Here is an 8584-nt window from a genome sequence, read left to right on the forward strand (position 1 = left end):
TGACCTGTGACATGTACTCTGCACTCCTACGACTTATTGATCTGTTGAATGTAGCAGAGGACACAAGCAGCACTTGGAAACAATGTTAACGTGGTCTAAATGGCCAGCAGTGCCCAGTACACGAACGCACTTTAAAAAAGTTAAAATAGGCTTGAACGTCAGTGGCTGTCTCTGTTACCTAAACGCTTGTCTCATTTGGCTGATTTCAAACCGTCACGTGTGCTTAAATTCGGTATGAAAGGTAATATGGTATTTGCAGCTTTCCTGCTGTTTATATTTAATAAACATTTCTTAACCACGTGTGCCTCCGCCCACTTGATTAATAAGCTCTCTGCCTATCTTTCACTGAAGTCCTGTTTAAAACAATCATTGGCAAAGCCAACATGTTTGTTTTGTGCATACGTTTTAAGCTTTTGCCAGCACTGCTATTAGATGCCCAGGTACTTGCACCCTTGTGCACCTGCTACCAACAATGGGTAGTTAATACCACTATGGCGGTGCCTGGAAAGTGCCTTTCCCATTCCTACGCAAAAGCCCAAACTGTTGGAATTGCCAATGCTTGTTTACAGTGGTTGTCGTTACTTGAGCCTCATCGCCAAACCTCTCTCATCATCAGGGTGCATCAGAGGTCTACTGCGTAGGCAGCTTTGAGCTCTGCCTGCGCAGAGGCAGTTCCATCCAAGTAATTAACGTACTCCTTCTGATCCAAATCTGGGCCCTGCCCAGGCCTGCCGCCAATGAATGCCACAGGCTTGGACAGGGCCATATAGAACATTCCACTGGGAGAATTTCTGAGGGCAAAAGGAAAAGGCAGCCAACCAGCAGCCCTTCAAAAGGAAATTACAGCTATCCAGTACCAGCACCAGCACCAATCCGGACCGCCAGACTACAAGTAAGCCTCCAGGGACTGTTACTCCCAGCAGGTCTGACCTGCCGGGAGCACCGGCCCCTGTAGGTATGGTTTTCACGGAAGTACTGGCACCCTTAGCAATAGCGCCGGTGCGTCCCTGTCCACATTCCTGTAGAGTCAACTCCACGGGAATGGGGACGTACACTTTCCGCCGCCTGACAGCCCAGTGGCACCAGGATATTAGGCTACGGTACAGTGTTACGAGTTTGCCGGCAACCCGCCGTTAGCACCGGCGGTTGACCGCCAAACTCGTAATGAGGCCCAGTATCTTCACTCACCGGTGAACCCACCAACAGTGTGTCATTGACTAATTCTGTTCACCTGAAAGCAGAAACAGAAGGAGCTCTGCACCCCGGTCTCAAGTTTAGGGACACAGCAGGGGTAGCAGGGAAGAATGGAGGAGTTGCTTCTGCGACCCCTAGCGACCCCCAAATTACGTCCCGGAAGACCTGGTGGTAATGCGTCTCCTACGTCAGTGAGGGCCGGATTCTGTGCTCCATGTATAATAAGAACACCGTCATTCGGTGATGGGCAGACACTATTCCATTCTATCTACACACCCACAAAAAACGAAGGGGAAACATCAGTGCCTTTCAATTGTTTCATTTGAAATGGGCCCCGAGGCACAGTGGGGCCTGAGCAGCTACCCCAATTTTGACAGTTTTACTACAGAGCAACATATTTCTTTACATCCAGTAAATGAAATGTGCACTTCGCCGCGCACACGTTACGGGCTGTCTTTGCCGGCTGCCCACACGTTACGGGCTGTCTTTGCCGGCTGCCCACACATTACGGGCTGTCTTTGCCGGCTGCCGTCATCTTAATTTAAGACTTTAAATGTGCATTTAGGGGAGTGCATGCTACAGGCTGCCTTTGTGGGCATCCAGCAGTGTTTTTATCATCTCGCTGCCTTTTACTTCCGTGTTCTCTGCATTTCCCCTTTCCTGGCATACAGCAGTTACTAGCTTTTCAATAGACATTTAGGGCCCATTTACAAAGCGTTTTTCAATGGTAAAATCTCATGAAAAATGCTTTGTAAATCAGACCCTTACTTTTTCGGTTCCTCTCTGGCTGCTGGGCCCGTGATAATCTGCAGCGATTAACATCCTCGCTGCATTCCTTTGTATCATTTATTGTTTAAGCACACCCCCCCATGGGTGTCACAGAGTGGGCGGCCCAAATATATTGAAATGGGCACCCATGACCCCTCCCAAATGTTTGCCGGACCCGTATTTATAGGCACATAATCTCTAGACTCTAGCGAATAGGGAAAGTGTCAGCTCCATCCTGGAATGAAGGTGACAAGGGGAGAGCACGGCGAATGGAGGAGGCACCCCGATAACCGGGGCAGGGGCCTTCCTCCTTTACGCTCTCTTGCCCCTCCCCCACAGGGGCAGGGGAGAGGGCGGCAAAGGAGCCAGAGAAAAGGGCGCCAAGAGCCCAGGAAAGCCCGCGAAGGGCAACAAAGGAAGGGGGCGGGGCTTGGGGCATAAAGGCGGCGGGCGCCCGGCACAGGAGCACTTGCAGCTCTTCCAGCAGCCGGGCGCCCGTCAAGAGTGGAGGACTTCTTTTGGACTTCTTTTCGACTTTCCTTGGACGGCGGAGCAGTTGCCTGGACTTCGTTCTACTGGAGGGGAAACCTTTGCGAGGAAGCGGCGGCTCTTGCGGCGTGGCGAGCCGTCGGCATCCGGAGGCGCCGGCGATGGGGAAGGAAGGTCGTGAAGCAGGCGAGGCCGTCTAGCAGAGCGTCGAGGCAGCCGGGAGCTACACGCTCGCAGCCAACAGGGGCGAAGGCAAGGTTTCCCTCAAAGGAGGCGCCAGTCAGCTGGTCGGCGAGGCGGCAGGGACCTGCACGCTCGCGGCGGTGCCTCCCAACAAGGGAAGCTTAGGTGAGAGGCGGCCACTACCTCAGGTTGGGAGCAGCCCGAAATAGCTCAGTTGGGAGAGCGTTAGACTGAAGATCTAAAGGTCCCTGGTTCGATCCCGGGTTTCGGCAGGGGATATTTTTCGAAAGTGAAACGCACGGTGCGACGGAACAGCTGCGGGCGCAAAGGACAGATAAAGCTGGCTGTTTAGCTCAGTTGTTTAGAGCGTGGTGCTTATAATACCAAGGTCACGGGTTCAATCCCCGTATTGAGCTCTTTGTCATTTGGGCATTTGGGCGGTCCTAAGGCTGAAGCCTGCAGAGAGCGGCTCAATTGGAGGGGTGGACGAAAAAGTGCTGGGCGTGACTACAAAACTATTGCAAGGCTACAGCTAAAGAAAGGACAACATTTTAAAGAGTTTTCTTTTGGGCTGCGTGTGCTGTACAGGAAAGTAAGAGACACATAAGACATTGATTTGGGAAAACATTGCCTAAAGAGAATCATGCAGATGCAAGGAAAAAACCAGGAGGATCAGCAGAAGGATGACCTGGAGGCATTTTTGATGATGGCAAGAAGGGCTGGGGACAAATATGGCACCAGCTGGATGCAGTTGATGGCAGCACAGGTGGGAGCTGAGGTTGTGGGGCGCAACCAGAGGTCCGAGTCACCGCTCTTGTTTCCACCTACACCCATCGAGGAGGCATGGGTGGAAGTGCACTCGCAGGAAGGGAAAGAGCTGGACATCGAGGAGCTCGAGGAGGAGGAGGAGCCAGTCGCCAAAAGAAAAAGAGTGATGACCAAGAAAGCGAGGGACAGCCAGCAGCAAGCGGCGGCAGCACAGAAGCGGAAAGCCAACCCCAAGGGAAGGGGGAGGGCGCAGGAGGTTGAGGCCATTCCGGCACCTGTCCCTGCTGAGGCTCCAAGACCAGTGGGAGGTCCTCGCAGCACACCTGTAGCCACACGGCGGTAGCAGCTGAGGTGCCAACCACCTTGGAGATGGTGAAAGGTATGTTCAGGGAATGTATGGAAGCTTGGGTGACGGGTGCAAATTGTCAGTTGCCTGTTAATAATAATGCTTTGAACATGGTGGGTAAAGGAACGCAAGGGGGTAGTGGGGCCACGGAGCAGCTTGGCTCGGGGGCGAGTCAGCCCGTGGTAGGCGTAGTTCAGCCAGTAACGGGAGTGAACGCGGGGCAGATGGCGACGCAAGGGGCAAATACCACCTACACGCCGCAAATTGGGGGGACACCTTGGTGGGGGACACAGGCTCCTTCACAGGTACACGGGCAGGAGCTGGCCAGCAATAACACAATATACGGGAGGCCAATGCCGGGGTTTGCACCGGCCAGAGTGGCGATTAATGCATTGGCATGGCACATCCCGCTGGCATACAAAGAACGGGTATGGAGGAAGGAGTTCATGGATATTATGGAGTTGTTGGGGATGGTCCCCTCGGGACAAGGCTTCAGCGAGCCCACTGAGAGGGAAAGGGAGAAGAAGGAGAGGGAGAGGCCAAAAATAGAGCTCAATATACATACCTGGTTAAGGGCGTTCAGGATTTATGCCACTATTATGTTAGAAAAATTCCCACAAGATGGCGTGGCATTGATGGCGTATGAGCAGTATATTCACGAGCAATACCTGAAGCATGGGGGGGATACATGGAGCAACTACGATAAAGGTTTTAGACTCAAAATGCAGGTATGGCCAGCAATGACCTGGGATGAAGTGGATGTGGGGGGGCGCATAGACACGAAAACGGTCCCAGCCAGGCCGGTAGATGAGAGCGTGGCAAGCGAAAGACCAGCCCAGGGCAGGGGCAGGGGGTCCTACTCAAAGGGGAGGGGGTCCTTTCGTGGGAACTCCTCTTGGAACAGCCGGCCCAATTACCAAGGGGAGTTGCCAGAATGTTGGTTGTTTGCAGAAGGGAGGTGCTCCTATGGTAATGCGTGCAGGTTCAAACACTCAAAGGCTGCAAGCACAGGGAGGCACAGCCCCGCCAGCCGAGAGGGTAAGGCAAGGGGCAACGCAAAAGGCAAGGAGAAAAGCAAGCATGATTAAAACACAGCTGCCAACGCCAATACGTTTACAGGCCATGATGCCTTTCCTGAATACATATAGTGACAAGGGTGATGCAAAATTGTTATGGGAGGGTTTCAGGTGGGGTTTTAAGATTCCTTTCCAGGGGCAGATAGGACTTAAGGAGGCGTGTAATTTGAAGTCTGCGCTAGCAATGCCTGAAGTCTTGACACAGAAAGTGGGGAAAGAGGTACAGTTGGGGAGGGTGGCTGGCCCCTTTCGCACACCTCCACTGGAAAACCTGGTAGTGTCCCCGTTGGCCTTGGTACCTAAAAAGGAGAAAGGGCAGTACAGACTTATACAGCACTTGTCCTTCCCCGAAGGGGAGTCAGTGAACGATGGCATTTCGGGAGAGGAATGCAGGGTTCACTACGCAGCATTTGAAGATGCAGTGGATTTGGTAAAGGCGGCGGGGGTGGGGGCCCTCATGGGGAAGGCGGACATTGAGTCAGCTTTCCGGTTGCTACCAATTCACAAGGACAGCCACCATTTGCTGGGGTTCAAGGTGTTACAGGATTACTTCTACGACAAATGTTTGCCGATGGGGTGTGCAATTGCATGTGCGTATTTTGAGAGGTTTAGCAGATTCCCCGAGTTTGCAGTAAGGCAAAGAAGCAAGGTCGGGGGGATGGTGCATTACCTCGATGATTTCATCTTTATTGGGAGCAAAGCAGCCTGAATTTTGCAGGCAAAGTGATCCCTTCAGGTAAAGCATTCGCTAGAAGCATAGAGTTGAAAACAGTGGGCTTGAAGCACGCGGGTCAACGCGTGCGCCTAGGAAAGGAGGTTAAGAAGGACCTGGAAATGTGGAATACCTTTTTAGACCATTTTAACGGGGTATTGGTGTGGAAGGAACCCCTGGGGAAGGGAGATGGACCCAATCTGGTTACCGACTCGTCAGGGGCCCTAGGTTTTGGGGCCATCCTGGGCAAGAGGTGGTGCGGGCAGGCCTGGCCGGCCGAATGGCGGTCCGAGGGGATCTCCAGGGACATTACGGTGCTGGAGTTGTTCCCGATAGTGGTGGCATTCAAGCTCTGGCCGGAACAGATGCAAGACAAAAAAGTGCTAGTTTGGTCGGACAACCTAGCGGTGGTGCAGATTATCAATCAGGGAACTAGCAAGAATGGTAGGGCATTGGGGCTGCTCAGGGAACTGACAAAGTGCTTGCTGCAGCTGAATGCAGAGGTCAGGGTACGTCATATACCTGGGGTTAAGAATGTGGCCGCTGATTCTCTTTCTCGTTTGCAGTGGGGAAGGTTCGGGAAAACCATCCAGAGGTGAGCGCAAGGATGACACCCTTCCAGACACAGTGGTGGGGATTGGTTGGGGAGATCTGAGCGCATTGATCGACACGGCTCTCGCACCAGGCACTATGCGAAGATACAAGGTGTGCTGGGAACGATTCGTGGCCTTTCAAAACAATATCCTGCCCGAGAGCGAAAAGGGCAGGCCTGTGCGTGCCTTTGTGGGATGGTCTTGGAGCCAAGGAAGGTCCAGGGCGTGGGTGGCTTACCACCTGGCGGCGATTGCGCAATTCTACAAATTAGGGGGCATGCCTGACCCCACTAGGGAGCATTACATTGTCATGGCTATGAAGGGTTGGGCCAAGCAGGTGATGGCGAAACCCGACGAGAGACGGCCCATAGATGTGGGGAAGTTGCACAAATTGATCAGGAGCTTGGGGGTGGTGTGCAGGGACGAGTACGAAAAAGGATTGTTCGCAGCAGCCTTCTCTCTGGCATTTTTTGGGGCTTTAAGGGTAAGCGAGCTGGTGCCAGCCAACAAGAAGGGTAAAGGTTTGAGTTTCCTGAGGAGCTGTGACATAAGGGTACAAGGGGAGCGGTTATGCATATTTCTGAGGAGGTCCAAGACCGATCAGACAGGGAAAGGCAGAATGATCACGTTAGGGAGTATCCAAGACAGTCCGGTCTGTCCAGTAGGATGCGTGAGCAGGTATGTGAGTCATAGGTGCCACACAGGAGACGAGGCCCCTTTTCTGGTACACAACGACGGGTCAGCACTAAGCCTGTTTCAGTTTAAAAGGGTGTTGGACAGGACACTGGGGGAGGCGGGGTTCTCAATAGGGGTTTTTGGGACACATTCCTTCAGGATAGGGGCCGCCACAACTGCGGCTGGGATGGGCCTGGGAGTGGAGACAATCAAACCGATTGGGGGCTGGAGGTCCGGTTGTTTTAAGCGGTATGTCAGGCCTGATAAAATGTAAGACTAACAATTCCTCCCTCCTGTTTCCTCGCAGTAGCACCAAGGCGGGGAAGGCGGCGATCTGCCTGGGTGGTGGGCCATTCATTTGTGTCAAGGGCCAAGGGAAGCTGGTCAGCCAAGCAGGAGGTGCTGACCGCCGGGGAATATCGGGTGCAGTGGCACGGAGTGCCGGGCATGAAATGGGCACAGTTACAAGGGCACATACGCAGTCTCCTGAGGGGCCATCGGAGGCCCGATGTATTGGTGGTTCATCTCGGCGGCAATGATTTGGCTGAGTTGGGGAGGGGGATCTTACTCAGGGAAATGATGTCTTCATTGCAGGATCTAGCGGCTGAATTGGGGGACACGGAAATCGTGTGGTCTGAAATCATCTCGAGGTGCGAATGGAGGGGCGCCGAGAGTCAGGCAGCCGTTGAAAACTCAAGGAGGAAGTTGAACTGGGCCATGGCTAAGTTTTGCAAAGGGAGAGGCCTTCAACATATCAGACATGATTTGATCAATCTGAAAAACAAGGAGTACTACTTGAAGGACGGGGTGCATTTGTCGGAGCAGGGAATGGATCTGTTTTTCTGGAACATCTGCACGAAACTACTGGAGTTATAAGCTAGGAAAGGGGGGAGCCACGGTGGGCGGTAACCCACCTTTGGCGTGGCGGGTTGTGGCAACCTAATATAAGACAAAGACTCCGAATGAGCCATTGCTAAACCGGAAGGGGCTTCGCCCATTCTAGACAGCGCCTCCTGGGAGCCTAAACGGCGGGGGTGTCTGGCGGTAGCAATTGGGGCTCAACTTACCCCCAACAAACGGCGCTCCCCCAGTCCGCAAAGACCTGCATGGGCAGGCGGTTTCTCAGACTCGAGGGCCTTGGGGGAGTTGTGCCTGCAATCAATATGGAGGAAAAAGGGGGAAGCAGGACGAGGAGCAGTCGCCACACCTGTTGGAACTAATTTTTACCTGTTTGCAGTGGTCATGTATATGTAAAAAATAAATCTGCGGCCTTGTTATGCCAAACCAAAGGAAATGTCTCATGCAGCACCTTACTGGAGGGGAAACGAAGGGGCTGACAGAATGAGTGAGGTTGGATACAAATGGCATAGCTATTGGACAAATGCCCAGGTTATGATCCTGTCCATATTTTACATGGAGCTCAGAATCTGGCCCTGAGTTGCTCGGTTTTATCACCAGTGGACACTTTCCATGAATCCCAGCCGTATCCCCCGAGTGTCTTAGGCTCCTACCTCACAGACACATGTTCTCTGCGTCGGGTGTCAGTCTCTTTGCTAGGTGCTTTTATTAGTCCAACAAAATGAACTCAATACTGGAATTTGTGTTCGCCGTCTTTGCAGTTTAATATATAACCGTATTTTTAACAGGGTCACCTGCTTTCCCGCGCTGTAGCATTCGGGAGCGTGTGATATATATGATTTGGGGTGGTCTGGTCTATATGGCCTCCTGGGCCTCTGTATCCGGACCTCTTTTGTGTGGTATTTCCAAATGTTGCCATTGG

General features: G+C 52.8%; 1 non-coding gene across 1 annotated transcript; it reads left to right on the plus strand.

The window, feature by feature from the left end:
* The first annotated feature begins 2832 nt into the window (after nucleotides 1-2832).
* TRNAF-GAA (transfer RNA phenylalanine (anticodon GAA)) lies at nucleotides 2833-2906 on the plus strand. Its single transcript has one exon. It is a non-coding gene; the product is annotated as a tRNA-Phe (tRNA).
* The last annotated feature ends 5678 nt before the right edge of the window (nucleotides 2907-8584 follow it).

The sequence above is a fragment of the Ambystoma mexicanum genome, chromosome 4q, assembly GCF_040938575.1.
Source record: "Ambystoma mexicanum isolate Mex_15411 chromosome 4q, UKY_AmexF1_1, whole genome shotgun sequence".
NCBI classification, from domain to species: domain Eukaryota; kingdom Metazoa; phylum Chordata; class Amphibia; order Caudata; family Ambystomatidae; genus Ambystoma; species Ambystoma mexicanum.